At 34.5% G+C, this 25673-nt stretch overlaps 2 long non-coding RNA genes across 3 annotated transcripts in view; one reads left to right on the top strand and one right to left on the bottom strand.

Moving 5' to 3' along the window:
• LOC148110036 (uncharacterized) overlaps positions 1–11649 on the top strand; it is a 29322-nt gene extending 17673 nt beyond the window's left edge. Inside the window, exon 3 of the long non-coding RNA XR_015724362.1 lies at positions 6105–11649. This is a non-coding gene — a long non-coding RNA (uncharacterized LOC148110036). The remainder of the gene's footprint in view (positions 1–6104) is intronic.
• Positions 1–25673, bottom strand: part of LOC123799277 (uncharacterized) — a 541652-nt gene that overhangs the window by 24902 nt on the left and 491077 nt on the right. The window lies entirely within an intron of this gene.

The raw sequence follows: 25673 nt of genomic DNA, 5'->3' as shown, positions 1-25673 counted from the left end.
AGCATTTAAAGAATTAATACCCCTTCTTCTCAAACTATTCCAAAAAATAGAAGAGAAAAGAAAATTCCCAAATTCACTCTAGAGGACAGCATTAACTTGATACCAAAACCAGACCAAAAATCAAGAAAAACAAAACAAAACAAACTACTGGCCAATCTCTGGTTGACACAAATGCAAAAATCCTCAACAAAATATTAGCAAACCAAATTCAACAATTCATTAAAAAATCATTCACTATTATCAAGTGGGATTTATTCCAGGAATGCATTGATATTTGCAAATCAATCAGTGTGATACATCACATTATTAAAAGAAAGGATAAACCATATGATCATCTTAGTAGATGCGGAAAAGGCATTTGATAAAATACAACATCAAGATAAAAACTCTCAACAAAGTGGGTTAAGAGTGAATACACCTCATTATACCAAAGGCTATGTATGAAAAAAACACAGCTAACATCATACTCAATGGTGAAAAACTAGAAGAATTTCCTCTAAAATCAGGAATAAGACAAGATTGTCAACTCTCACCACTTTTATTCAAATAGTAGTGGAAGTCCTAGCTATAGCAAATCAGACAAGAAAAAGAAATACAAAGCATCCAAATTGGAAGGGAGGAGTAAAACTATCACTGTCTGCAGATAACATGATACTATATATAGAAAACCCTAACTCTGCAAAAACCAGAACAAAACAAAACAAACCCAAAACTATCAGATAAGTAAATTCAGTAAGTTTTCAGTATTCAAACTTGATATACAGTAATCTGTTGTATTTCTATGCACTGATAATGAAGTAGCAGAAGGGGAAATTGAGAAAACAATCTCATTTATAACTGCACTGAAAAGAATAAAGTACCTCGAAATAAATTTAACCAAGGACGTGAAAGGCCCATACTCCGAAAATTATAAAACACTAATGAAGAAGTTGAAGACAACACAAATAAATGAAAAGGCATACTCATGCTCATGGATTGGAAGAATTAATATTAAAATGTCCATATCACCCAAAACAATCTACAAATTTAATGCAATCCCTATCAAAATACCCATAACATTTTTTTTCTTTTTTTTACAGTCCTGGAAGAAACACTAAAATTTGTAGGGAACCACAGAAGAACCTCACATAGCCAAAGCAATCTTGAGAAAGAACAAAGCTGGAGGCATCACACTTCCAGATTTTATGATATACTACAAATCCATAGTAATCAAAACATTGTGGTACTGGCATAAAAAACGGACACATGTATCAATAGAACAGAATAGAGAGGTCAGAAATATACCCACACCTATATGGTCAATTAATGTACGACAAAGGGGGCAAGAATATACAATGGGGAAAAGACGGTCTTTTCAAAAATGGTGTTGGGAAAACTGGACCACTTTCTTACACCGTACACAAAAATAAACAAAAAGTGGGTAAATGTGACCTAAATGTGAGACCTGAAACCACAGAACCCCTTAAAGAAAAAATTGTCAGTAATCTCTTGGACATTGCCTTCAGCAATATGTTTATGGATATTTCTCCTCAGGCAAGGGAAACAAAAGCAAAAATAAACTACTGGAGGGGCGCCTGGGTAGCTCAGGTGGTTAGGCGTCCAACTCTTGATTTCAGTTCAGGTCATGATCTCAGGATTGTGAGAGATCAAGTCCTGCCTTGGGCTCTGCACTGGGAGAGGAGCCTGCTTAAGATTCTCTCTCTCCCTCTCCACCCCCCCACTAAGAAATAAATTAAAAATAAATAAACCACTGGAACTACACCAAAAACTTTTACACAACAGAGGAAATCACCAAAAGGCAACCCACTGAATGGGAGAAGATATTTGCAAGTGAAATACACAATTAGAAGTTATTATCCAACATATATAAAAAATCTATACAACTCAACACCAAAAAGATAAACAAGCCAATTTAAAAATGGGCAGAAGAACTGAATAGACATTTTTCCAAAGAAGACCTACAGATAGCTAACTGACGCATGTAAAGATGCTCGACATCACCTATCATCAGGGAAATGCAAATCAAAACCACAAGAGGATATCACCTCACACCAATCTGAATAGCTAGTATCAAAAAATATATGAGAAATAATAATGTTGGAGAGGACGCGGAGAAAAGGCAACCTTGTGCACTGTTGGTAGGAATGTAAATTGGAGCATCCACTTTGGAAAACAATACAGAGGTTTCTCAAAAAATTAAAAATACAAATACCATGTGATCCAGTAATTGCACTACTTGGTATTTACCCAAAGAAAACAAAAACACTAATTTGAAAAGATGCACGCACCCCTGTGTCTATTCTAGCATTATTTACAGTAACCAAGATATGGAAGCAAACCCAGTGTCCACTGATAGATGAATGGATAAAGGGGTATGCATGCACGCGCACACACAAGCACGTGCGCGCAGAATGGAATGTTACTCAGGAATAAGTAAGAATGAGCTCCTGACATCTTGACATCTCTGCCACACAGATGGACCTAGAGTATATTATGCTAAGTAAAATAAGTCAGACAAACAAAGACAAATATCATATGATTCCATTTATATGTAGAATCTAAAAAACAAACCAACCAAATGAACAAAAGCCAAAAACAGACTCATATACAGAGAACAAACTAGAGGGTTTGCCAGAGGGGAGATGGGAAGACTGGTGAGTGAAATAGATAAAGGGGATTAAAAGGTACTTTCAATTATTAAATAAGTCACAGAGATGATAAGTTCAGTGTAGGAAATACAGTCAATAATATTTAATAACATTGTATGGTGACAGATGGTGGCTACTCTTATGGTGAGCACTGAATAATGTATAGAACTGCCAATTCATTATGTTGTATATGTGAAACTAATATAACGTTGTATGTTTACACTTCAATTAAAAAAATATAAAGGAAAAGAAAATGCAACTAAGTAAGAGTATCCCCTCATGTTATTGTGAAGAATCATTTTATTATGGATGTTGTAAGCTTAGTTTTATATCATAGCTACAGTTAATTCTAACTTGACATTTGTCATGTCCAATTTAGAATAAAATATCTATTTTCTTTTATCTGGTTGGAGCTAAGTTAAAGTTCATCATACACCACTGATTTCTACTAGTCAAAATGATATAGAAAAGAATCTCACTTCGGACATTATAATTACAGTTTTCCCATGATATATTTACTCTCAGAATAACATTCTAATTAAAGAACCAAAAAAGAAAACATTGAAAAATATACCAACTCAGCAATCAGTGTCATTAAAGTAATCAAACCATTATTTATCATATTATAAAAATATAAATTGAACATTTAACGTTTTTTGAACATTTATTGTTTTTATAATGAGGAATGTAGAACATGGTAAAATATATTCATTTTAAGTAATAAAATCATTCATGATCAAATTAAGATTAAATCTTTGCTGGTATAGATTCAAAATTCCTTAGTATTATACTTCCTAAATCTAAATCAGTATATTTTTAGAGTGTTATTAGTGGCATGATTAATGGCTAATTCAAATTTCATAAAGCAAAGAACCTGAAAATAGCATAAATATTTGGTAAATCCTGTAAACCGATACATGTTCAGATACATGTTTGTTCAGATATTCTATGGTTCTGAGAAATCTTATAAAATATTGTAATTCTTTGCTCAACTAACAAAACCAATACTTATGGGCTTATCAGCATTTACATATTTTATATAGAATAAATATATACATACTTTAATGATTCTTTGATAAAAATATAGAATAATATAAATGAATATATAAAGGAATATATTAAAAAGAAATTTAAAATAAATAAATGTGTGTATATGTGTATATATATATGTGTGTATGTATATATATATATATTTTTTAATGTCAAGGACAACTGATGTATCTTCACAGACTTTAGATAAAGTTACTGAAAATTTGTACATCAGCGTGCTGGCACAATTATTTGAAAAGTGACCTAACATTAAAATCCATGTAACATATGTCACTGAAAATGTTACTTAAGGCAATGGGAAAATATGATAGCATTACACGGAATATTGTAGCAAAATTTCTTTAGGATAAAATCCTCATAATTTCTCTTATTTCTACATTTCCAAAGTAAGAATATTATCAGTAGGCTTGGATACAGTCATGCAGAATAAGCATAACTAAATCACTAATCCTTATCTGAACGCCTACTATGGTACAGGCTTCTAATTAGATGGTCATACTGAAAGAGATAAAGTGTCCAAGAACTAGTGTGATGAGTCAAGATGATAGACAAGTATGGGGCGCCTGGGTGGCACAGCGGTTAAGCGTCTGCCTTCGGCTCAGGGCGTGATCCCGGCGTTATGGGATCGAGCCCCACATCAGGCTCCTCCGCTATGAGCCTGCTTCTTCCTTTCCCACTCCCCCTGCTTGTGTTCCCTCTCTCTCGCTGACTGTCTCTATATCTGTCGAATAAATAAATAAAATCTTTAAAAAGAAAAAAAAAAGATGATAGACAAGTAAATAATTTCAGTATAATTTTATGAACCCTAGGACAGATTAGACCATAGGCTTTTATGGTAGCACATCAAAGTGTACTTTTTGTGAAGAAAGGAAACAATGATTGAAGCCATCTGGGGTAAGTCTTCCTCTAAACTGAGCCTTAAAGTTGAATGGGAATTGGTCATGTGAAAGTGGAAGGAGCTGATGCCCCGCAGAGGGACCAATATGTGCAATATCACAAAGTTCAGAAAAGGAAAGGTTGTGCATGTCTAGGCATCACGTCCAAGAAAGAAGAGGGCAACAGAAAAGTCTGAAAAAGTAGACATATGTTAAGATCTCAGGGGGCATGCTGGTAACCACAGATCAGAAACTGCCATTGTGTTATTCTCTAAAACTCCACCTTTTTCCTGGCTGTATGCCACTTGTGTCAGATAACCAGATCGTGTAGCCATGTGGAATAAACTGAACATAACTTCATACTAGAGCGCCAGTCTATGAACAGCTGCCCTTAAAAATATATGAAAATATGAGGCCAAGAACCATAGCCACTGCCAAGGCCCAGAGGCCACAACCGCTAACTGGCAGCTCTACTAAAATGCCCAGAGCATTATCCCATGGTGTGAGGACTACCATTCTCTTGTCTGTGTTTTATGACTCAAAGAGCTTCTGATATATTTAGGAGGTAGATTCCCAAATGCAGATGTTTAACATGTCTATCGCCTTGTTAATAGCTATTTATCATCTATCTAAAAATGACCTGAGTGTAAACAAGGGATATTTCCAATGTGTTTAACTCTGTCCGTAGTATGAAACACACCATTATTTTTCAAGTATTAAAAATACTACTAAAATATTTAAATAAAATGAAGATACTCTATGAATATTTGGGTAGTATCATTTATAACTGACTTCGAAATTTTGAATTTTGTTCTGCTGTTCTATTTTGTGTAAGCTCGGGGAGGGGAAAGAGCCAAATGAACATATAATGAAATGTTTAAGTGGTACAGTAATCACCTGCTGCTAATGGATATACTAGAAGCATCAAAAACATGAGCATTAAACAACAGACCAGTCCTTCGAAACCCGGCTGGGCATTGTAATCATCTACGGACAGAATGAAAAGGACAGATTCCTAAGTCAGCCCTCCAAGATAATGACGGATGAAACTGGGTAGAGACCCAATGATTCATATTTTCAATGACAGCCTCAGATGATACTGCTACTGCAGTCACACAGATTGTCATTTGAGAACCACAGGTCCAGGGACTTCCTTTTCAACTCAGAGCTGAGTCAGGAAATAGGTTTTTTACTTCAATATAGCCTTGAATTTTAATATATACATTGAAACTTCTACTTAGATCAAATTATAAACAAGAGCCCAATGTGCTCGGAACTTAGAGATGAGGGGAGACAGGTAGCTCTGCAAAATGAACTATAACTGTAGAATAACTTAGCAGTTATAGGACGTTTTCAAGACATTAGTGAGGAATGTTATAAAATGACATTTGTAAAGCTAAAACAGAATGTTAACATGCACTCCCCCTGTTAACTGGTTTGACTGGGCCCCGAAGTCAAAGGATATACAAAAGATGACACATTTCCCTTTATCCAAAAGAAAGGTAAATGACCCTCTCTACACTTATTACAGATCAAGTCTGCTCACATGAGTGATCACCTATGTCCAGAGTGTAAAATGACGGGACTGAACTCTGCAGGGAAGATTTCCTCAGAAAGTACTGTCAGTATGATGCATCTTTTCCTCAAGACCAAGAGAAAGGAGGAAAGGTTCTTTTCTTCTCGCCTCAAGCCAAGAGAAAAGGGGCGATGAAATCATTCAAGTAGTTAGATATTTGTGTCAGGAGATTTGACGGTATGAGAGATCCATGTGACAAAATTTATCAGAAGAAAATCATTATCTAAAATGGAGCAAGAGGAAGGCAAACATTTTGGAGGCAAGTCCTTTTAATATTAAAATGGTGACCGAAAAATATCCAATAATAGTCTTCGGTAATGTACTTAACTGATTTTATTTTTTACTATTGATTTATAGTTTAAGACTAAATAAAGTTTCTTCTTGTAGACTTTTATACTGTAGTGATGCAAAGAACTTCTGTCTGGTGGAACAGATTGTTCTAAAGATTTATGGCCTGTTGAGCATTAACCAGTTTTATATTTAACCCAACAATGTTATATTAATATTTCTTTGTTAAATTGACTATAAATAATTTGGCTTCTCAGATACCTATTGAACCAATCATAATAACTTAATTTCCCCCTCATTAATTAATGGGCTAAATAAGATCTTATATATTTGCTTACTTTATGTTTGCATTAAAGTTATGATTTTACCTTTTGGAAATTTACAGTTTTTCAAGGCCATGGCTACAACTGCTTATTTGGTGGCATAATAAAAAGAGATAACTGTATCACAATAATCTATCCTCCCCACTCAGGGTATGGGAAAGGAGATAACCTCATCTTGGATTTGTCTCTCTCAACTCCTGCCTGGAGAGTCAATATGATTTTATCATAGAATTGTGGGGCGCCTGGGTGGCTCAGTCGTTAAGTGTCTGCCTTCGGCTCAGGGCGTGATCCCACCGTTCTGGGATCGAGCCCCGCATCAGGCTCCTCTGCTGAAAGCCTGCTTCTTCCTCTCTCACTCCCCCTGCTTGTGTTCCCTCTCTCGCTGGCTGTTTCTCTATCAAATAAATAAATAAAATCTTTTTTTTTAAAAAAAAAGAATTGTGCATAGTGTTTTGCCAAAGCCTTCATTAATAATTGGTTAAATAAAACATATGATGTATGTCCATTTTATATTAACTTGAGAATAAAACTTTTGATAATTATACTTTCATAACTTTGAGTGGTTGAGAAAGTGTATCATGTAAGCTCTTTAGGTCTAAACAAGTCTGTGTAGACTCCCAGAGAGTACTGCAAGTAAAACCCAGAACTTTACCCTCATTGTCTGTTTCCCTGCCTCATTTACTCCACGTTTTTATTGACTTTGACTTTGTTTCTGTTTTTCTAGTTCGCACAGTAAGTTATTCCCCATTGGTGCCAGTGGTCTCTGTAGGTAAAAAATGACAGAGGAATAGGTAAGGATTGAAGAATAAATTTTAAAACTAGCAGTTTTTTTTCTCTAAGTGAAGCCATTAAAACAACTTGATCCCTGGTAGCAAGAGAAATATCTGTCTTGTTTATCATTGTATCCCAAATGTCTGTCAAATATTCTTGCAAAGAATAGGCATTCAATAAATACTTGGTTAGTAATTCTGCTGCTTCCATGAATGAGTCTGTTTAGTTTCTTCCTTGTTATATTTATTAGTTAGTGATGTCTCTGCGCATTAACTGCACCCGTCCCCACCTTTGTCTTCCACCTGAGTTCTAGCAACCTGTATTTTTAACTAGGAGGATTAACTCTCAAAATTCCATTGTATGTGACCAGACTGAGCTCTTACATGCCACTATATTCTATTGCATGGAAGGCACTCATCTCAAAATGGCAAAATAGCTTTTGATAAATATCATACTCTGGTAAAATCAAGAAAAATTAGTTATAGATAGTGCGCCACCCAGAATATATTATTTTATTCTGACAGGTTCTTATCTAAACCTAGTTATAGTTATGTTTAATCTCTGGATTAGAAGTGTAGATAGACCCATTTGTTTCAACATTGCTGGAATATACTGAGCTGTTAGAAAACTGGCAAGATCTCTAATATATTAATGTTTCCATCATATAGTAATGTTTTTGTGCCAATTAATATGGAATCAGAGAAGAATTAATTAGCAAAAATAACAAAATCTAGTCTTAGGCATGGTAACTATTATATAATCTCTGGCACTCTGTTCTATATCCTGAAGTCCTGGTAGTATCCGGTGAAACTTTTTTTTTTTTTTAATTATAAATCTAAGTCTTCCCTAAATGCTTATTCTTGAAATCCTGACACTCTAATATTAGGTTTTCTCAAAAGGACTCAAATGGGAAAGACTGTCTTGAAGCACTTCCTCTCACCCAAGCATATCTTTCACTTAATATTTACTTAAGCCACTTTCTTGATAAGGCGAGATGGCATTAACTAGAATAATGTGCCCCAAGAAGATTAAATGAACAATGATTTATAGCAAAAACCACTACTGCTTACTATATAGATAGAATTCACAATGTCACAGGTACTCTAACGGGGTGGAAGCAAAGTCGTCTACACTTAAAAACATTCTAACACTTTAAAATCTGCATATCAAAAGTGAACTTTCTATTTTTTGCCTCAAAGCTATTCTTCTCCTTTTTTGGACTGTGTTCCAAAAAATGGCTTTAAAACTCATTCAAATCCTGGGAGAGATTAATGAGTTTTTCTTATACATTTTGTTCTGAAATTCTCCCCAAAAGTTATAATCAGAATGCTCTTTTTTAAAACCCAAACTCGACTGTATCAATTTAGAATACGATTTTGCAGTGGGTTCTTTAGGATACTTGTCTGAATAGGTCAAGGTGGCACTGGAAATGTGAATCTAAAACACTGACAAACGGGTTGAGAGAGACAGATTAAGGAGGTGTGAAGACAAATAATATGCACCCAAAAAATCAAGAGAACTATTAAGTGGCCATTTAAACAACTAAACGGTACTGTCAAAAATTTTGGCAAAATCTTCTGAGCAAAATGTCTTGAAATTTGTTTCAATCAGAGCAGACATCCACTTTGGGATCAGGGCCATTGATAAGTTTGGTGGAAGCAAGGCTGACATGAACATGCACCTTGTATTGGACATAAAAATTCCTCAATATCACTAATCAAGTTTATATAAGCCAATAAAGGGCATTTTGATTTTGGCTTATATTGATGTAACAAAGAATAATACATACAACAGTGTGATAGACCACATTAAAACAATGAAGGATAAAAACCATACGATCATCTCAATAGATGCAGAAAAAGGAGGTGATAAAATTTAACATCCATTTATGATAAAAACTCAATGAAGTGTATACAAAGGGAACCTTGACATATGGGTCATATATGACAAGCGCCCAGCTAAAATCATACTGTATAATGAAAACCTGAAAACTTTTTCTCTAAGATAAGGAACAAGACAAGGATGTCCACTCTCACTTCTATTCAACATAGTATTGGAAGTCTTAGAACAATTAAGCAAGACAAAGAAATAAAAAGTATTCAAGTAGAAAAGGAAAAGTAAAATTATCACTATATGCAGTTACATGGTATTATATACAGTAAACCCTAAAGATTCCACCAAAAAATTGTTAGAATAAATTTAGTAAAGTTGCAGGATACAAAATCAATATACAAAAATTTGTTGCATTTCTGTACACTAACAATCAGAACTATCAGAAAGAGAAATTAAGGAAACAGTCTAAATTACAATTGCATCAAAAAAAAATCAAATATTTAGAAATAAATTTAGCCAAGGAAATGAAAGACCTGTATATTGAAAACTAAGACACTGATGAAAGAAACTGAAAGAGACAAAAACTATCCTGTGGTTATGGATTGGAAAATTATTATCACCCACATGTTCTATCCCATTAATATTACCATGTTACCCAAAGCAAGCTACAGGTTCAATTCAATCTGTATCAAAATTCCAGTGGCATTTTTCACAAAAATAGAATAAACTATTCCAAGACTTGTATGAAACTACAAAAGACCCTGAACAGTCGAAGCAATCTTGACCAAAAAAAAAAAAAAAAAAAAGAAAAAAAAAGCACAAAGCTGGAAACATCATACTTCCTGATTTCAAACTACATTACAAAACTATAGTAGTCAAAGCAGTATCATACTGGCATTAAAACTGACACATGGTTCAATGCAACAGAACAGACAGCCCAGAAATAAACCCCTGCATCTATAGTCAACTAACTAGAAAGGAGCCAAGGATTGACAATGGGGAAAAGATAGTCTCGACAGTAAGTGGTGCTGGGAAACTGGACCACTATCCTACACCATACACAGAAACTAGCTCAAAGTGGTTTAAACACTCAAACATAAAACCTGAAACCATAAAACTTCTAAAAGAAAGATCCGTACACTGTAAGGACCTTGGTATCAGTCTTGGTGATGACTTTTTAGGTGTGAAATCAAAAGGAAAGGCAACAAAACCTAAAATAAACAAGTGGGGCTGTATCAAACTGAAATCTTTCTGCACAGCAAAGGAAACCATCAACAAAATGAAAAGACAACCTATGAAATGGGAGAAAATATTTGTAAATTGCCTCTAATAAGGTGTTAATATCCAAAATATATAAAGAAATTATACATCAATAGGGAAAAAAATAACTGGCTCAGTCACTTAAGTGTCCGACTCTTGATTTTGGTTCCAGTCATGATCTCATGGTTGTGAAACTGAGCCATGATTGAGCCCCGCATCGGGAACTGTGCTGGGTATGGAGCCTGCTTGAGATTTTCTCTCTCCCTTTCCCTTTGCTCCTCCCCCAACCAAACTCGCACTGTCTGTCTCCTTCTTAAAACAAGAAAATAGACAATATTCCAAAGAGGACATATGAATAGGCAACAGGTATATGAAAAGATACTCAACATCACTAATTATCAGGAAAAGGCAAATCAAAACCATAATGAGATCTTACCTCACACTTGTTAGACTGGCTATTATCAAAAAGACAAAAAACAACAACCGTTGAAGAGGATGTGGAGAAAAGGGAACTCTTGTGCACTGCTGAGGGAATGTAAATTGGTGCAGCCACTATGGAATAGGTATGGAGTTTCCTTTAAAAATTAAACTAGGCCTACCACATGATCCAGCAATTCCACTTCTGTGTATTTACCTGAAGGAAATGAAAACACTAACTCAAAAAGATATACGGACTGCCACATTTATTGCAGCATTATTTACAAAAACCAAGAGATGGAGACAACCTAAGTGTCCATCGATTGATGAATGGATAAAAAATATGATACATATTTATAATGGACCTTAAATACATATCTATATATATGCACAGGTATAACTGAATATTATCCAGACATAAAAAAAGAAAATCCTGCCATTTCTGATAATACAGACGGGCCTTTGTGGCTTTATGCTAAGTGAAGTAAATCAGAGAAAAACAAATACTGTAAGATCTCACTTATATGTGGAATCTAAAACAAAACAAAGCCAAATAAAACACCTCAAAGATATAGGGAACAGACTGGTGGTTACCAGAGGAAGAGGGATGAGGGGTGGGGGGCATGGATGAAAGGGGTCAAAAGGTACAAACTTCCAATTGTAAAATAAATGTTGTGGATATAATGTACAACATGGTATCTACAGTTGATACTGTACTGTATATTTGAAAGTTGCTGTAAAAGTAAATCATCACAAGAAAAAAATTGTAACTGTGTTGTGATGGGTATTAACTAGACTTATTGTGATTATGTCACACATATATATACAAGTGTAAAATCATTATTTTGTATACCTGAAACTAATATTATATGTTAATTACTTCACAATAAAAAACAGTAATACATATACTGATTTGGACTCATCCATTTTATACCATCTGTATTCTATAATTTTAAAGTAACTTAATGAAAAACTAGGCTATATTTTTTAAGAGATTAAGTGTATATAGTGATCCAAGTGGAATTACGTTATAATCCCTTTAAAATCAAACCATCCACATTCATTTGGTTAAAAAAAATTAATTGTACAACTTTATATATATTTAGTGGTAAACCAGATGCCCCTTACCCTATAAAGGCTTATATTCCATATTTCATGGAGTAATGAATGTAACTTAAATTCAACCAACACAAAGTGACAGGGTCTAGTACCTCCTTATCATTAAACCCTGAAGGAAACACTGAGTGACAATATTTAAAATTATTTTTGTTTTTAAATGGAAAGCCCTTTCCAAATTGGGTGATCATCCCCAAACCAATCTAGAACATATTATTCGACAACATTTTAAAGCCTCTTTAAATTGTCACTGAAGGAAATAGTGTATAAATAAATTTTCAAAGTTCTGAAAGGTGAATTAATCCCTCTCTTGGCATTTATTCTGAGGAGTGTCTATGTTAAGAAAATTGTTTTATCATAAGTTTACATATTATATGTATTATTAGAATTATTTCTTAGGTTTTCCTCATTCTATAGGTTTAATTAAGAACATCGGCGCGGATGGAACTGGAGGGTATTATGCTGAGTGAAGTAAGTCAATCAGAGAAAGACAGTTATCCTATGGTTTCACTCATATGTGGAATATAAGAAACAGGGCAGAGGACCAAAGGGGAAGGAGGGAAAACAGAATGGGAAGTCATCAGAGAGGGAGAAAAACCATGAGACACTTAACTGTAGAAAACAAACCGAGGCACATTGCATGGAGCACTGGGTGTTAGACACAAAAAATGAATCATGAACACTACATCAAAAACTAAGGATGTACTGTATGGTGACTAACATAACATAATAAAAAATTATTTAAAAACAAACTGAGGGTTGCTGCAGGAGGGGTAGATGGGGGATGGGGTAATTGGGTGATGAGCATTAAGGAGGGCACGTGATGTGAGGAGCACTGGCTTTTTTTTTTTTCGCAACTGATGAGTTACTGAACACTACATAGGAAACTAATGATGTACTATATGTTGGCTAATTGAATTTAAATAAAAAAGGAACATTAGATAATTACGTTGTCACCTAAAATAAATACTTACATTTGTAAAGGTTAGCAACGTGTTTTACCCTCTGTCCTCTTTTTAATAAGGGTCCTTATTTCTAAGCATCCATGTTTTCATTTTCAGCATTTTAATTTGCAAAAGCCACTAAGGGAGGTTTGTATACAGAGAGATTGTGTCCTTTTATGCTGTTGACATTATATTTTAAATTTTTGATGGAGGTTTGCAGTAACTCAGTTTGAAAATTGGAAGAAATCAACGCTCCCACAAACTTAATCTTTCATTAACTCTGTGGAAAGCCTAAGGATGTCTATGGTTGCCAATATACAGTTAAAGTTTCCTATTTATCTACTCAAACAGTTCCAGAAAAGGTCAGATTGAATTTATAACAGTGGTTGGGCCGCTGTAGACATCTATAACTAGAGGGATAAAATGGTCTTTGCAATGATTTTACTGCAAGCCAAGAACAACCACCAGAAATGTTAATAGAAAGAGTGAGTGCTGTTAGACAATAGGTCTTAAAACATCTTGGGATCTTAGTTTTACTTAAGAAAATATAAGGAAGAAAAGCAGGTGCATAAAGGATGTTTTTCCTTCATGGAAAATTGTTTTTTTTCCTCTTCTTTCATAAATATAGCCATACCATAGTTGGTCAGACTAATCAATATTTAGACTAAAATTTGTTTAGTAAATTCAATATTCTATTACTTTTAAACATTTCAATGTCTTAGGAAATTACATACACTAAGCTAGATAGTGAGTACAACAGAAAAACAGTCACCCGTTTTGTCTGTTTTTTCCCAACATGGACACCAGTCATACTTCTTCAATTAGCACAGGGTCTAATGTTGAGCAAGTGACACATTTCTTGTGCCAGAAAGTTTATATATCAAATGAAGCTTTCGGACTAGGTGACATCTGTGATACTGTAAACTTTAAACCTGACCACACAGTTTCCTATTTACTTTCTATAGTGCTAAAAATTACAAGTCTCATAACTCTTCTATTTCTCTGATCAAAACTAATGGAAAACATAAAAACCTTCAAGTTGAAAAAAAATCCTTTATTGCGGCAATGTCCTTCACTATTTGCAGTTTCTCTGATCTGTTTTAGAAAGAACATTTTATATTTAATGTGACACTTGCCTGGGCAATATCAAAACTAAATGTAGTGTTTTCTTACACTCTAACAAATGACTGACGGATGAAGGAGATAAAGGACCATAAACTCTGAGAGACTCCATTACACCACATACACTAGACCCTTACTGGACTTAAGGACTATTTCATAAACAAGCAGCACTGGGACTTATTTTAATAAACTAATACAGGCTTATTAGAAAGTTTTGCTTTTAACCCTTAATTAGCTTAACTAAAATGACCGCCCCCCCCAACCCTGCTATCTTGTGCTTAAAAATTCCTAATTATACTACCTAGGAAACTATTCAGTCACTTCTGTCTTGGGTTTCCTTCTCTTGTAAATTAATACACTCAGCTTTGTGTACATGTTTTATTGTTGTTCTTTGTTTCGTTCTTACCTTCAGTGTACATTCTTACCTTACACTTCAACAGTATGAGGGTTCCGCTGAGATTTTGTCAGGAACTTCACTCACAAGTACTGTGCTACTTGTCAACAGAAAGTTAAACCTTAGCTTTCAGGGGGCCTTTTTTGCTCAGGTTAGTTTTCTGGTGGTCCCACATCATGAGTGAGTCACACAGAAAATGACTGTCTCCTTTGAGAGTTTGTTTTAATTCTCTAAGGGATTTTTAATTTTTTCCCATTGATTTGTTTTTTTTAAAAAAGATTTTATTTACATATCTGAGATAGAGAGGGAGAGTGTGTATGTGGGCAAATGGGGCGGGGGGCCGAGGGTGAGGGAGAGGCAGCCTCCATGCTGAGCAGGGAGCTTGATGTAGGGCTCCATGTGGGGCTCCATCCCAGGACCCTGAGATCATCACCTGAGCTGAAGGCAGACATTTAACCGACGGAGCCACCCAGGTGCCCCTAAAATTTCAGATTTGATTTGTTGTCTACTTGTGATTTGGGAGGAGAAGAGGGTATGACAGCCTTTTTTCAGGATTTCTTCGTGTTTATCATCTGTAGAAGACAACCTTTCTGTGTCTATTCTATGTGAAGTGTGGTACTGCCAAGCTTTAAAGAGTTATGCCCTCCTCCCTCACCAGAAACCATCTTAATCTGAATTATGGTTAGCCTTTTCAGTTGATTATAAAATGTGTCATTATGTGCATATTCTAGGAATATTTAGCCAACGCAGTAAGCTATAACACGACATGGGAGTAAATTAATACATCAGATTATAAAGTTTTGCAAAATCTTCAGAAGCTCTAATGTTAATTGGTTTACAGAGACTCTGAATATTTACATATTTCTAGAACAATGCTTGGTTTTCTGAGGAAAATTTTGCTGTTTAGACAGCAATTTTAAAAAAGGGGTTTACCCTTGTTTAGTTGGTTATAAAAATAAAAGAAATGAAGCTTTTTCATGTTTTTTATTATGTTCATCTTTTTAAATAAAGTGTTAATCTGATTTTACAAGTATAATAAGGAAGAAATGTTGATATTTTATTTCAAATAAATAAAGTGAATCACTGAAATTTGATAATATAATTTTGCCCTGGTTTTACCAGAGTATTAAAATGTAAGCATGATCTTTTTTGTTTAATATTTACTTTACTGTCCTACAGAAAACATAATTAATGAAAACTTCCTATTCTCTGTAATAAGTTTACTAGCCTTAGGCTACTTTACTTTCATAGATGTTTAAGATTAACCTAAGATTATAGTCACAATGAAAAATGTAAATTAGGCATTCAATAAATTGAATATCCAATATCTTCATAAAACAGATTATTTCTGGTAGCTTCAGACATGGTAAAACTTACATGAAACTAGTTTCCCTCATAAAATTACTTAGACTAAATGGCATATTCTGTAGGGTGGTTTTTAAATCACCGCTAAATCTATTGTTCTTTAGGGATGCCTTAAATCTAATTTCTGAGATACTTATTTGGCTTTGAAAACTTGAGAGATCTTATTGATTGAGTAGTTTTAACTAAAAAAAATCAATAAAACAAAATTCCTAAGATGGAGAGAAAAAGCATTTTGACTTATGCAATAGTCGTTCATTATATTTTTTCTTACATCTCAACTACTTTGTTCTTTTTTTAAATTTATTTTTTAATTTATTTTTTATTATAGTAAGAACACTTACCATGAGATCTCTTTTTAACAATTTATCGCGTGTACAATATAGTACTGTTAACAATAGACACAATGTTGTATAGCCTATCTCTAGAACCTTCTCATCTTGTAGAAGTAAAACTTCAGACCCAACAAACAGCAACTCCCCAAGTCCCCTCCCCCAGGCCCTGAAAACCACCATTCAATTCTCTATGACTTTGACTCCTTTAGGTCCCTCACATAAATGAAATCTTGCAGTATTTACCCTTGTGTGATTGGCTAATTTCACATAGCGTAACGTCCTCCAGGTTAATACACGTTGTTGCATATGGCACAATTTTTTTCTAAGACTGAACAATATTCTCATTGTATGTATATATCAAAGATTCTTTAGACATACAGCTGTTGAAGAACTTTTTGCCAGTTGTTGGCTATAATGGGTAATGGCTGCAATGAATCAGAGAACACATAAATCTCTTCGATATCCTGATTTCACTTCTTTAGGGGTATATACCCAAAACTGCGATTACTGGTTCATATGGTAGTTCTGTTTTTAATGTTCTGAGGCAACCCCATACTATTTTCCATAGTGGTATACCATTTTACATTCCCACCAACAGAACACAAATATTCCCTTTTCTTCACAACTTCACCAACACTTGTTATCTCTTGTCTTTTTGATAGTAACCATCCTAATGGGTATGAGGTGATCTCCATATGGTTTGGATTTGTGATTCCCTCATGATTAGTAACATTATCTCATGGTTATTTCAATTCATCATTCTTTAATTGCATATGATGATGAGTATCTTTTTTTTAATTATTTTTATAATGTTCAAGGGCACGTGTGGTGATGAGCACTGGGTGTTATATGCAACTAATGAATCACTGAATACATCAAAAACTAATGATGTATTATACGTTGGCTAGGTAAGTATCTTTTCATAAGTTTATTTCTCATCTATAGATCTTCTTCAGTAACATGTCTGTTCAGGTCTTTTGTTTACTTATTAATTGGTTTATCCATGTTTTTACTGTTCATTTTAAAGCATTCTTTGTGATTTTGGATAATTGTCCTTTGCCAGATATATCTTTTGCAAATATTTTCTCCCAGCCTGTGGTTTGTCGTCTCACTCTCTTGACTTGTATCCATTTCTAACCTTCACTGAAGCTGGGCATACTGGAGGCATGTGTGAAATAGTGTTAGATCAAAGACTTGGCTAAGTGTCTGTTCATTCTAGAATATTGTTAGTGTCAGATATGGTTCAATTCTAATCCCATATCTTCTAGTTACTAAATGTATAACCTTCAGATTTTACTATCTAACCTACAGATTTACTATTTAACCTTTTAACATTGTCTCATTAAATTGTTTTTAATGAGAATGAAATAGCCTATGTGTTATTAAAGCTCTGTCAGAACATAAAGAATATATGCAGATCCACTAAACTAATGGTATGGTATTAAAAGAACACATGAGGAATTCATTAAACTGCAATCTGAGCAGGTGCTCATCAGATCTCATAGAGACTGTAACACTGTTCAGAACTATACAATCATTCAGGATACAGGACAGCCATGTGGCCATGGTTCCTTCATTACTTTCATAGCAACAGCTGTACATTATATGCTAATCTAGTGCTTCTCCTTCAACCTCTGTTTGTAGTGTTCAGCTTCAGATCTTGCCACTGCCTGTACTCTATTTCTGTATGTTTTATGCAAAACTCTTCAAGAGAGGGCTGATTGGGTTGAAGAACTCATATATCAGCGTTATTATTAAGCTCCGGACTCACCTATGGTTGGATGGCTTTGGACCAGATATCCTTTCCATGCCCACTGAGCTGTTGCAAGAATGACTGACTTGTGCTCGGCTTTTCAAGGAAAAAAATACTCTGAACTTTTTAAAAACTTACTATTGAAATATATATATGTATGTATATATATACACACATATGTATTTCAAATATATAAAATTTCAAATATATATTTCAAATATACATATTTGAAATATATAAAATTTATATACAAATGTACTATTGTTTTATACTATAATACCTCTTAATATGTCAACCATACTGACTTTACATCTGAAACCAACAAACATGTCTCTTCCACATGGGCTTTGTCTTTTTTTTTTCCCCCTGGGAACATTCTTTCTAGTTATTTTTATGGTTGATCTAATCTAGTAATTCCAGATTCAGTTTAAATATACTTCCTAAAGCATTAGACTTTCCCTGGCCAACCATCGAAGGTCACTTCCTACTCAATTACCAGGTTACCATGTTATTATGTTAAATATTCTATCTAAAATTACTTTACTTTTCTCCTTGTTACTGTACTGGAATATAAGCATCATTAAGGCCTGGACTATGTCTGTTTCATCACCCTGAATCACTATAGCACCACATGTTGGCTAGGGCAGAGTAGATGCCTTTTAGATGATCTGAATACACTAATGGTCTATTTAAACAGAAATTTAGGACAATATGCCCATCTATCAGATAAAGTATATCAAACACCTTGGCACTACACAAGTATCGAAAGTGGTCCTGACAAATGCTCCCCAAAATTTAATATATAAAAAAATGTCATATATTTTTTAGTTTCTTAAGACAGGACTTCTATATATTCTGTCAATGTGCAGAGGCTTTGTTTGTTGTTTGGTTTTCCAAGCCTTTTGAATGCTTTCAAAACCCTGAAACTCTGCTAGTCTTGGAGTGGGAGTACCTCACAAACCACTGCAGTAATGCTCTAGTCCCAAAAAGCCTAGATTCTATGTTCCAGGGAACAACAAAAAAACAATAGTACCCTTTAATTTTCCGAAATCTAGAGAGACCTGTTTCCTTTTAAAGTTCCCAGAGCTTGCCTCATGGTAACAGTAAGTTTACTGGACAAGGAAACCTCAAATTCCACAAAATAAACGAGGAAATGGATTGATAGATAGATATTAGTATTTTATTTTTTTGTAGAGAAAGACAGTGACAGACTTATGTTTTCAGTATTTTTCATGACACTATTAGTTGAACCATACCTGTAAGTCCTTATTATGCATATATAGTAAAGACTGAAAAAATAAAAAAATAGAATTGAAGGGAAGTACAGAAAGAAATTAAAGAGGGATGCCTGGGTGGCTCAGTCATTAAGCATCTGCCTTCGGCTCAGGTCATGATCCTGGGGTTCTGGGATTGAGCCCCGCATAGGGCTCCCTGCTCAGTGGGAGGCCTGCTTCTCCCTCTCCCACTCCCCCTGCTTGTGTTCCCTCTCTCGCTGCCTCTCTGTCAAAACAAATAAATCTTAAAAAAAAAAAAAAGAAAAATTAAAGAAATGTAGTAAGCTAAACCTTTGTATATTTTTCTCAGAGAGTTTTAACATTATTTTTAAGTATTAAATTGCAAAAACATAAAATGTTATTTTATTCTTTCCAGTTTTCTCTGCTAACGTTAGAACTAAAATTTGAGGTCACTTCACCTCATTTTGTAACTTCCAAAGTAGACTCTAATTTAGAAGATCAGTTTGCACAGGAAGATTCCTGAGAATATTTTTTCACGCAGCCAAGATAAAGTCTTCCTGGCATAGGGTTGGAGGGGCATTTCTGTATTAACAGGTTTTGTGGCCAGAGATCTTGTTTTTAATGCAGACATCATGGTAACAGTAAGAGCCTGTAGAGTGGAGTATTTCTTGAAATAGTCTGACATGATTTTCGGGTGCTGGTAAAAACTGAAGAAGAATTTTTAATATTATGCCTCTGGAATTAAATTTAAAATTGACATTTTGCTATCCTTAAATCAATTTTTATTATTTCTCTAATGTTATCATTTTGGAATTATGAAAAGGGTACGTAATGGGATTAAAGGGAATAATTTATATATGTATATAATTCTATTATTGGTTTATAAATAATTTGAACTGGAAAATATTTTAGAACAATATCAACTGAGAAACAAACAACAAAATCCATTCTGGGTAGAGTAGTAAAATATGTTAGGTTGTTCACAGATTGTTGGGGAGGGCCAGAAAGTAGGAACTGTGCCCAAACACACCATTTAGCACCAGTGATGCTGCATCTGGGTACCAGCATTTCTGTTACTACAATCCATGAAGAACCAAGTCTTCATCACCACACCGACTGACTCCACTAGGTCGTAAACCTGCACCTTAGCTACAAAGACATCTACAATTATAGGTTATCTGTCTTTTGTAATGAAAAATCAAGACATAAAATAAAGAGTTACTACAATGTTCACAATGCGAAAAAAACGTACACTTTTCACTTCACACCCACTAGGATGGTTAGAATAATCAGATAATACGGATTGGCAAGGATGTGAAGAAATGGACATCTCATATATTGCAGGTAGGAAAGTAGAATCATGTAGCCACTTTGCATGATGGTCTGGCAATTTCTCCAATAGTTAAATCAAGAGTTACATATGACCCAAATAATTCTAAGGTATATACACAAGATAAATGAAATATATGTCTATACAAAACTTACACAGGAATATTTATAGCAGCACCATTCAAAATAGCCAGAAATGGGAAATGTCCAAAAACTGATAAATGGATAAGCAAAATATAGTATATCCAATCAATGGAATATTATTTGGTCATAAAAATAGTACATGTTACAACATGGATTATCCCTGAAAATATTAAGCTAAGGAAAAACAAAAATTAAAAAAGCCCACTCCCCAAAAAAAACAGTTACAAAGAAGCACATATCTATAATTCCATATATGGGTAATGTCCAGAGTTAGGCAAATCTATAGAGGATCTAACATAAAACTTGACAACTACAGTTGACAACATTGTATTGTATAATTGAAATTTGCTAAGAGAGTAGAACTTAAATATTCTCACCCCAAAAAAAGAGAGTACATGTATCAGTGTGTGTGTGTGTGTGTGTGTGTGTATACATATACACACGCATATATAAGTAGAGAAATATATGTACACACACACACACACACACGGGACAGAGGGAGAGAAAGAAAAAGGAAACAACCAACAAATGGTTATTTGAAGTTTTAGACTAAAGTTACTTTTTCCTTTAAGCCTTCAATCAGCAATGAAATACTTTTGTTCATTTGACTAATTTCAAAATTAAAATGAACATGACCTCATTTTATCTGTTACTCCTTTATCCATAAGGATGCCTGGCACATAGTAAGAACTTAAAACATATGTATTAAATGAATAAAGAAATGAATAAGGTAAAAAGGATAAATTTAGGCAATATCAACAAACTGATAAAGAGCATTAGTGTACATTTTAAAAATATGTTCTGACCTTAAAGTGACTGAATAAACTCAGATAACAATCAAAATACTGGCATGGAAAGACTTCTCAGCTTTAAATCCTAAAGGCAGGGAGTGGTTGGAATTTAAGAACTTCGAGACAAAATGATAGTTACATACATGAAAATGCTGTTGAATAAAGAGTTGAATCCGTAGATTAGAAAAGGCACACTGCAAAACAAGAAAAACTGATGTAGAAAAATCAATATTGAAATATATAGATCAGATTATTCAGTAAATCATGCCCTCCCCTGCTACCTAGTATTGGAGAATCATTTTCTGACCCACTGATGTTTGCCCAAGTAATGGCTTTGAGAACATGAGTAGACATATGGTGGGTCTGTTTAGAGACTGGGCCTAACGAGATTTTTGAGAGATTCTGCATGTCCTTTATAAGCCTGTGATTATTGCTTTAGAAACCTATGACCCAACATCCAGGGCCCCATCAGCCTGGATCCCCAAATGAGATGCAAAGAGCAAATCCTCCCCAACCGACCAGCAATCAACAGCCAGAAGCAGAGCTGTCACAGCCAAAACTCAGATATATGAATGATGCTTATCATTGTACCACTGTTTCATGCGAGTGGTTTTACTGTGCCAAGAGCTGACTAATACTAGATATTGCCGTTTTGCTATTAAAGGGTAAAAAAGGATTCATGAGAGAACAGGTATAAAAAGCAAGTTCCTTAAAGAAAACAAAAAAACTACGAAATCCTTTGTAAGAGAGCAAATAAGTACAATTGTACCAAAAAGAACAAATACCTAGGAATAAACTGAACCAATGAGGTGAAAGACCTGTACTCTTTAAACTATAAAACATCTATGAAAGAAATTGAAGATGACACAAACAAATGGAAAGTTATCCCGTGTTCACGGGAAGAATTAATATTGTTAAAATGTCCTTACTACCCAAAGCAATCTATAAATTGAGTGCAATCCCTGTCAAAATACCAATAGCATTTCTCACCAAACTACAACAGATAATACTAAAATTTGTAGGAAACCACAAAAGACACTGTACAGACAAAGCACTCTTGAGAAAGAACAGTGCTGGGAATATCACAATTCCAGTTTTCATGATACAGTACAGAGCTATAGTACACAAAACAGTATGGTACTGGCACAAAACAGACATGCAAATAAATGGATCAGAACAGAGGGCCTCACTTATAAAGTCAATTAATCTGTGACAAAAGAGGGAAGAATATACAATGGGGAAAAGGCATTCTCTTCAATAAATGGTGCTGGGAAACTGGACAGCTATATGCAAATGAATGAAACTGGACCAGTTTTTTACACCACGCACAACAATAACCTCAAAATGGATTAAAAATCTAAGTGTGATACCTGAAACTATAAAACTCCTAGAAGAGAGCACAGGCAATAATTTCTCTGACATTGGCCATAGCAGCATTCTTCTGGTTATGTATCCTCAGACAAGGGAAACAAAAGCAAAAAAAAAAAAAAAAAAAACTACTAGGACTACACCACAATAAAAAGCTTTTGCACAGTGGAAGTCCACTAGTTGATAAACCATCAATCGAATGAACAGGCAACCTACTGAATGGGAAAAGATATTTGTAAATGATATATATCCAGTAAGGGGTTAATATTTAAAATATATAAAGAACTTACATAACTCAATACCAATAACAAACAACAAATGGGCAGAGGACATAAACCGACATTTTTCCAAAGACATACAGATGATCAGGAGAGACATGAAAAGATGCTCAACATCATTCATCATCAGGGAAATGCAAATCTAAACCAAAAGGAGACATCACCTTACACCTGTCAGAATGGCTAGCATCAAAAGGACACAAAATAACAAGTGTTAACAAGGCTATGGAGAAAAAGAGCCCGGTGCACTGTTGGAGGGGATGTACACTGGTGCAGACACTCTGGAAAGCAACATGGAGTTGTCTCAAAAAATTAAAAATAGAAATACCATGTGATCCAGTCATTCCACTACCGGGTATTTACCCAAAGAAAATGAAACCACTAATTTGAAAAGATGCACGCACCCCTATGTTTATTGCAACAAGAGCCAAGCTATAGAAGCAACCCAGGTGTCCACTGACAGATGAATATAGAAGGTGTGGGGTGTGTGTGTGTGTGTACATTCATACATATATATAACGGAATATGACTCAGCCATGAAAATGAATGAATCTTGTTCTTTGCGACAACATGGATAGACCTAAAGGTATTATGCTGAGTAAAGTAAGACACAAAGACAAATACTATATGCTTGCACTTACACGTGGAATTTGAAAAACAAATGAATACACGAAAAGCGTAAAAAGGCCCATATGTATAGAGAACAAATTGATGGCTGCCAGGGAAGGTAGTAAGGATGGAGAGATGGACAAGATGGGTAAAAAAGGAGTAGGAGATACAGGCTTCCAGTTAAGTCATAGAAATAAAAGGTACAGCATAGGGGACACAGTCAACAATACCGTAATAGCATTGTATGCTGACAGATGGTAGCTACACTATGGTGTAGACAGGTGGTGAGCAATCACTATGCTGCACACCTGAAACGAATGTAACATTTTCTGTCTACTATATATATGTAATATGTATATGTACACATACATATGTGTATAATGTGTATATGTACACATACATATGTGCATATGTATATGTACACATACATATGTGTATAATATGTATATGTACATATATGTATTATATGTATATATATAATGTATATGTACATATATAATTTTTTTAAATGAACAGTAAAGATAAACTCTGTGGTAGCAAAATAACAGAATTCCAAAGGTGCCCATGTCCCAATTCCAAGAAAATACAGTATGTTAGTTTACCTAGCAAAGGAGGATTAGGATTGCAGATGGAAATGAGGTTGCTAATCAGTTTATTTTGAGATGAGGAGATTATTTTGGGTTATCCAGGTTGGCTCAATACAGTTGAAACATTGCTTATAAATGGAGGACAGAGGCAGACACGAAAGAATCCAAGATGGCAGTGTGAGCGGGACCCAGCCTGGCATTACTGGACTGGAAGACAGAAGGGCCACAAGGAATGGGGGCAGCCTGTGGAAGCTGGAAAAATCCAGAAAATGGATTCTCCCCTGGAGCCTCCACAAAGAAATGCAGCCCTGCTGACATTCTGGTTTTAGCCCAGGGAGGCTAATATCAGTCCTCTCTCCTCCAGAACTGTAAGCTAATAAATTTATGTTATTTTAATTCACACACACAAACAAATAAGATGGTCTCTTCCACATAAATAGCAAATGTCATATGACAGTGGAGCAATGTTTACAAATTTTTCAAAACAATTTTAACCCAAATATTATAATCCTATTGTTGTAAACTTATTAAAACAACAGAGATGAAACAAAGATGAAACTATTAAAAAAGAAGCTATACATGAAAGTCTTGAAGAAAGACCTTGAGTGGATTTCAGCCAACAACAAAATAAACCCAAGTAAGATAATTACAAGTGGAAAACTGTGATAAACAAAACAGACAACTGATAATGAACCATTAGAACAATTTCCACCAAACTTAAGTCCAAACAGCAAAGTCTTATAGAAAAAAACTACATCTTAAATACTGTACTCTTAAAAGATAAAATGAATATAACTGTCCAACAGGAGGCAGGAAGGCAGAGGCAAGAGAAATTAATAGCAGGAAGTAAAAGTGTACTTAATGTCATTTTCTACAATCATTTTACGTTTATTTTTAACCCCGTTTTCTGACTCAAGATATGGTTTATTTTGGTGAATATTCCATGTGCACCAAAAAGGAAATATTTTCCACTATTGGGTGAGGTACTCTCTAAATGTCACTTATACCCAGCTGGTTTATGGTGTTGTCAGGTCTTCTAGATTTATTATTTCTTTAGTAGTTCTGTCAGTGACTGCAAGAAGAGTGTTTGAGGTCTCAGTGAAAACAATGCATTTGTCTCCTTTTTCTACTAAGTCCACGTTTGCTTCACGTATTTTAAAGTGCTTTTGTTAGGTGCATGAATATTTTAGATTATTATGTATTTTTAGTGAATAGACTTCTTTTTATTATGTAATATCCCTTTTATTCTTGATAATTTTCTTTGA

Source organism: Ursus americanus, chromosome 5 (assembly GCF_024610735.1).
Source record: "Ursus americanus isolate L20-20 chromosome 5, mUrsAme1.1.p, whole genome shotgun sequence".
Lineage (NCBI taxonomy): Eukaryota > Metazoa > Chordata > Mammalia > Carnivora > Ursidae > Ursus > Ursus americanus.
This window is presented reverse-complemented; position numbering and strand designations above follow the sequence as displayed.